This window comes from Osmerus eperlanus, chromosome 27, assembly GCF_963692335.1.
Source record: "Osmerus eperlanus chromosome 27, fOsmEpe2.1, whole genome shotgun sequence".
NCBI classification, from domain to species: Eukaryota; Metazoa; Chordata; class Actinopteri; order Osmeriformes; family Osmeridae; genus Osmerus; species Osmerus eperlanus.
Window position 1 is genome coordinate 2,553,319 of NC_085044.1, and position 7,106 is coordinate 2,560,424.

Sequence of the window (7,106 nt, forward strand, 5' to 3'; positions counted from 1 at the left end):
AATGCAATATGAGTAGCTAGGCTAAATGCCTGAAAATATCACGAGAAGGGAAAACTTAAAAGGACGTTTAAGTCATAGAGATTAGGTCAATTTTTACACCGGTCTGCCAAAAGTATTCGTTTTGATTCAGCTATGAGGCTGCCTCTTGCAGGGGAAATGAGAAGATATCATATTTCATTCTACACTTCACTCGTATTTTCATCTTTATAAATAATAAGTAGGCCCTATGCATTTTTATATAAAATATACAGAAATATCAGTTGTAAAAATGTCGGATGTAAAAAAGGGGAGGAGGGAGGGAAGGAGAGGAGGGAAGAAGAGGAGGGAAGGAGAGGACGGAAGGAGAGGAGGGAAGGGGAGGAGGGAAAGGAAGGAGGGAAGAAGAGGAGGGAAGGAGAGGAGGGAAGGGGAGGAGGGAAGGAGGGAAAGAGAGGAGGGAAGGAGAGGAAGAAAAGAGAGGAGGGAAGGGAAGGAGAGGAAGGAAGGGGAGGAGGGAAGGGAAGGAGAGGAAGAAAAGAGAGGAGGGAAGGAGAGGGGCTCCCCATGTCTCTTCATCTTGCTATGCCTCCTCTTTCTCCTCTCTTCCCCCTTTGCGTCTTCCTCTTATCTCTCTACCCTTTCACCCTTTCACCCTTCCTCTCCTTCCTCTCATGTTCTCTCCTTCCTTTTTACACTCAACCCCTCCTCTTTATCTGGTCCCTTTCCTCTCCCTCTCCTCTCTCTCTCCTCTCTCCTCTCCTCCCAGCGTTGCTATATTCACATGTAGAACTCTTTCTTGGAGGAGAAACAGTGTTTGTGTATCCGTGTACGTGTGCGTGTTTTGTATCCACGGTTACAGCACAGCTCTGCTGATGACTTGTTAATTTACCGAAGTGTTTGGAGGGAGAGTGTGTCATTAACGGCCCCCTGATGCATGTCAACAAGGAGAGATGGATACAGTGTGTATATGTGTGTGTGTGTGTGTGTTTGTAAAACCTCTTCCTCTTCTTCACTCTTCATCCTTGGAAAATAGTCCCGACCGTTTCTAGAACATAATGGATACATGCTGAGAGAACTCCCCTCTCCTCCCCTCAACACACACTCTCTCACACACACACACACAACTAGCACAACACTCCCTGTAACCTCCACTAAAAAGAGAGAAATCTACTGAACTGGAAGGTTCTGGAATCCAGATTTGAAAGACGATTCCAGATTGTCAGGGCGATTGGTTGTCTCCCTCGTAACCAAGCCACTAGTTACAGTGGGAGACATTCAATTTGCAGTTAGACAGCCTATCTATTGGCAGTTAAGTTGCGCTGTGTGTTAGAAAGTAGCTGAGCGGAGTGATTCTTGATGAGACAGCCAGTGTCTCAACGGCAGAAGCAGAAATGTGTTTTTCGGGGGGAAATTTGAGCTCAGGTCAGCGTGTTCTGCCGTCGCTGCTGTTGCTGGTGTGTGTGTGTCACACTAAGCAGATGCTGAGGGCAGCCATTAGCGTATGACATCAAAACACATTCAAGGTTCTCTCCGTCTGAAAGTGCTTCTGCGTTGAAGGTTCTTTTTTTCGAACGGTGCTTTGATGTCAAAGGTGCTTTGATTGTAAAGGTTCTCTTATATGTTCAAGGTTCTCTCTTTCCAAAGGTTTTCTGCGAAGCGTTCTCTATTTCTGAGGGCTCCATTCACACGGTTCTGTCACAAATGTCGTCTTCTCGTTGTAGACGTCCCGACAGTCCTCTTTTCTCCCACCTACTGTTGTAGGAAACGAGCTGTTAATGGGCAGCAACACACTGAATCGTGGGGGACATTGCATTGTGGGTAGTGGCTCAGAAGCGAAGGACAGAGTGAGATCAAGGGGCGTGGCCAAGCGAGGCCTGTTGCGCAACTGGTTGGCTGAACATCAACCTGTACGTTATCTTTCCAATGTCACTGACGACGTCATCAGTCTTTCAGATATGGTTTCTAACTCTTCCTCCGCCCTTAATCTCCATCCATCCACATCTATGTCTCACATTGAGTTTCTCTCTTCACCTCCCCTCTTATCATTTATTTAACAACAATCTTTTCCCAGACACCCCCAGAAGATCGCAGGCAACTAGATGGATGTGTTAGCTGGTTGCTTGCCTCATTCTCACCTTGATTGATTATTAACCCGTTAAGGAGTAGCGTCACACATATGTGATCGTTCGAAAGCGGGCCCCACAGAGTACCGTCACACGTGTGATTCTGAACATTCCAACCGACTATTTTCCGATAGACAAAAACTATATGACAAACGCTATAGTATGGCTTCAAAATTTACAATTAGGAGGCTAACAAGTAACACTAGCAGGTAGTAGCATTGCTACGAGTATTATGCTAGGTTGCTAGGTAACGGAAGCTAACTAAAACTAGCTAGCTTCCGTTTTGGAAAAATAACTCACTCTGGTAGAAGCGTCGGTAATATTTAGAACTCACTCCTTAAAAGGTTAAGGGGTTGAAAAAGCTCTGAAATCGAGCCGTCTTTCCCCTGTTCCCTCCGGTTCTGGAACGTTCTGGAATGCTCCCCGGAGGGGGTTCTGGTCGATAGGCCCGCAGGCCGTGACGGAACAGACCAGAGAGGAGGGGAGGGGAGGAAAGAGGAGAGAAAAAAGGATTCATTGCTTCATTCCTGCTAATAGGACTTAAGCTACACAGCCCATTAACAAACAGGTCTTTGTTTTGGAATAAACAATGTTGGGCTGACCAAAATGTTTGCCTGCTTGAGCTAAACAAGACCAGATATCAGTTTAATAGCTCTAGCTCTGAATCCCTTTCCATTCTCCCTTTCTCTCTCTCTCTCTCTCTCTCCATCTCTCTTTCTCTCTCTTTCTTTCAGTTGATGTGCACCCTGTCCCATACGCTCCCCTCCTCCTCCTCCTCCTCCGCCTCCTTCCCCTCCTCCTTCTCCTCGTTCTTCGTCAGCTGTTCCCTTGCTTAGCTGCTGTGACCTGTTTCTCCAGCAGCATGGTGACCCAGGATGACCCAGAGGGAAAGAGTTTTCTGCCCCAGCAGTATCCATCACGCCGGCTGTTTATCTGTGAGGAGGGGACACTGGCATTCATAAACTAGGCTTTCCCGAGGGAGGGAGGGAGGGAGGGAGGGAGGGGAGGGGAGGTGAGGGGAGGAGGGGGGGAGAGAGAGGGAGTGAAGAGGTGATAAATGGAGACAACGGGAGCGACTGAGAGAGGCGACAGATAGAGACAACAGGAAGGAGAATGGGGAGAGAGGAGAAAAGGGAGGGATGACAGAGAAAGATGGGTCGAGAGAGAAGGAAAGGGGGGGGGGAGTATGGCAGAGAAAAAGATGGAGGGCAGAGACTGGAAGTCAGAGGCAATAAACCTTTGATGAACACAACAGATAGGAGGAGAGGATAGGAGAGAAGAGGAGAGAAGGAGGGGAGGGAGATGCAACATGTATATATTTGATAAGCAGCCAAGGAGCTGTCTGTAATAAATAACAGCATGCATGCCATGTAGAGAGAGAGAGAGAGAGAGAGAGAGAGAGAGAGAGAGGGATAGAGGGAATGCAATAAGAAGAAGAGAGGCAGGGAGAGGAAGGGCTTCTGACAACAACTGTCAACAACTGTGGGAGAGGGACTTTTAATGGCTTCATGGGTTTGCAAGGTGAAGTCCTCTAAATTCCTAAAGTCTACCACTGCAGTGAAATTGACTCTCTCGTCTAGTTGTATGGGGCAGGTACTAACGGTGTGTGTGCTAGTGCATGCTTGTGTGTGTGTGTGTGCGTGAGGCCGTAGATGTAGGGTCTGTTGCAGCTGAGTGAACACCAGTCCTCTCAGTCACCTTGTTAGAGCTAACACGCGACCACACACACACACAAGCACAAACACATGCAAGCGATGCCAGTTAAGACACACACTTGGTGTATAAATATCAAGAACAAATATACCACCATACTCCTCCTCCCCCCTGGCAGAGAGAAAGAGAGAGGGAAAGAATGAAAATGAGAAAATGAGAAAGAGATATTCAATATTCCTTTATTTGTCCCTAATCAAAAACAGATTTCTTCAGTTTTCTTAAGAGCTTACAATTATATGACAACCATCCCCCCACTGTACACACTTTTTAACCTCCAAACTACAGCCATAAATATCACTGAATGTATCCAGTAGTCCCAAAATGGCTGTGTCATCAGAAAAAGAGAGAGAGAGAGAGCAAGAGAGAGAGAGAGGGAGAGAGAAAGTCTCCATGAAGGCTGAAGAAAACCATTAGCACTGTGAGAGAACAGATAGTTTCTGGAGGTCAAAGGTTAAACCACTCCAGGGTCGCCGTGTCGGCTCAGCAGTGAGCATACCCTAAAGGGTACGGCCTTACCGCAGGGGCCCCATGTCGGAATCCAACCCGGGCCATTTCCTGCCATGTCCTCCTCTCCCATGGTGGTCCCCCCACCTAACCCTTCCCCAGGGAAACAAGCCATGTCACTCGGTGCTCCCCTGTCAGATGAGGCTTTCAGACATCACGGCTGACACTCTGTGTCCAGTCGTGTCAGCCTTCACTGGGGTACTAGGGAGTCAGGTGGCTGAGCGGTTAGGGAATTGAGCTAGTAATCTGAAGGTTGCTGGTTCAATTCCTGGCTGTGCAAACTGACGTTGTGTCCTTGGGCAAGGCACTTCACCCTACTTGCCTTGGGGGAATGTCCCTGTACTTACTGTAAGTCGCTCTGGATAAGAGCGTCTGCTAAATGACTAAATGTAAATGTAAATGTTAGCGTGTTAGCGGGTTAGCTGTGTTAGTGCACTATCTTTTTTGACCGTGTTAGCTGTCTAATGCTTCTAATGCTAAGCGCTTTTCTACCTTAGCGGCACTCAAAGCGCTTTACAATGTTTGCCTCTCATTCACCCATTCATACTCTCACTCACACATACCGACGGCAGCGAGCTACCATGCAAGGCGCCGGCCTGCCCATCGGGAGCAACTTGGGGTTCAGAGTCTTGCTCAAGGATACTTCGGCACATGGCCTGGGAGGAGTCGGGGGTCGAACCGCCAACCTTGCGATTAACAGACAACCCTCTCTACCCCCTGAGCCACAGCCGCCCCGATGTGCGGATGTGTGTGTGTTTATACAGTGTGTGTGTGTGTGACAGACTCCCTGGCCAGCTAGAGACATAGAGAAACATTCATAGAAGAGTTATGATTCTATTATGTCCCAGTCCCTGACGGTGTGTTAACGTCTGTGTGAGAGGTCACACCACGTTTCCTGCAGTCTGCTCAGCTGCAAAACTCAGGCATGTTTCCATCATGGCCACCGGGTGCCGCCAACACCCCCCCCCCCCCCAATAAAAAGGTGTTGTGTCCGTGACGACCGTCCCGCGTTGCCGCGGTAGCCGTCGGCATGTACGTGCGGCGTGGCGTGATGGGTTCAGAGGGATGGTCACACGGAAGCTCTCTCCGTCCTGTCCGGTCACGCAGGGGACACGGGGACAGACAGGTGACGTGTGTGTGTGTGTGTGTGTCGTATTGGAATAAAAAGGCATGTATCACTGACTAGAGAGAAGAGATGTTTGCTCTCAGACACGAATGGCCAAACAAGCTGCCTGTCTGTCTGCATGTCTGCCTGTCTGCCTGTCTGTCTGCCTGTCTGTCTGTCTGTCTGTCTGTCTGTCTGTCTGCCTGTCTGCCTGTCTGTCTGTCTGTCTGCCTGTCTGTCTGCCTGTCTGCCTGTCTGCCTGTCTGCCTGTCTACATTGTCATGCACAGTGTCGTACTTGCACTCTGTGTTTGCCCATCCCCTCTTCAATCCTTCCATCCTGCTCTGCTCTGCTGTGATCGTTAGCAGCAAATTTTTTTCAATAATAAAAGACAGCCTGGCATTTCCATCAAGCCCTCCTGATTGATCCCGAGGCTGGAGCTGGGGGCCGGAGGCTGGAGGCTGGGTCCAAGGCTGGGGCCGTGGGGCATCTCTGGCTTCCCTCCACCCCTCGGTTGTGCTGTTGAGCCAGGAAGCTGCTTCTCGTTGTTAATTAGCCAGCGGTGTTTTAGATCCAAACTGCCTGCAGGCCAAGTGATCAGAGGAGATGCCAGCAGCTCTGGTTCAGCTCTGCTCTGGTTCAGCTCTGCTCTGGGTCAGCTCTGCTCTGGTTCAGCTCTGCTCTGGTTCAGCTCTGCTCTGGTTCAGCTCTGCTCTGGTTCAGCTCTGCTCTGGGTCAGCTCTGCTCTGGTTCAGCTCTGCTCTGGTTCAGCTCTGCTCTGGGTCACACCTGGTCACGGCTGTCAGTCTGGCACAGGGGACGCAGGTGGAATGCATGCGTTCGTGTGGGTGGGGGTGTTCGTGTGTGTGTGTGTGTGTGTGTGTGTGTGTGTGTGTGTGGGTTAGCAAACGTACAAGACGGTAACGGAGAGAGAAAGAGAGAAAGTGATGGACTAACGCCCACCTCACATCAAAGCATGCAGACACAAAATGTGGACACCAGCCAACCGCAACCCACCCACCCCCCTCCCACCCCACCCCCCAACCCTCTCCTCTGTCCAAGCCCAAAAAACACAGTCTCTAAGATTTAGTGTAACCGGAGGAAGTGTATATTAACCACTGGCAGCTTAAATATGGCCGGCCATTAACACTTCAAAAATGGGTTATGAATGGCCAATAAGAGAGACGATAGGGAATTTTGGTGGAGAGAATCAGTCACAGAGGTTTATTGGGTTGAGGTAGGGAGGGGAGGCAGGCCGGGCTGTGTGTGTGTGTGTGTGTGTGTGTGTTGTAGCCTGGAGGAGAGAGGGGGTTGGGAAGGAGGTCTTGTCCATTGGACTCTGTGCTGGGAGACCAGGAGACTCCTCTAAATTGGCGGTAAGTGAGACAGAGAGAGGTGCTAATTAAAATGGGAGTCTGAAGATAGGCAAGAGAGAGAGGGAGCGGGGGGGAGAGAGAGAGAGGAACAGACAGGAAAGAGAGAGGGATCGGGGGGGAGAGAGAGAGAGGAACAGACAGGAGAGAGAGAGAGGAAGACAGAGAGGGAGAAGAAGAGAGAGAGAAAGGGAGAGGTAGAAGGGATCAGATGTGGTGAAGGTTGGTCACAAGGACAAACAAGCCAGTGGAAGCCAGACTACTTCTAATCCTTTCTTCCAGCCTCCTCTTTTCTCTTTTACTTAGTTT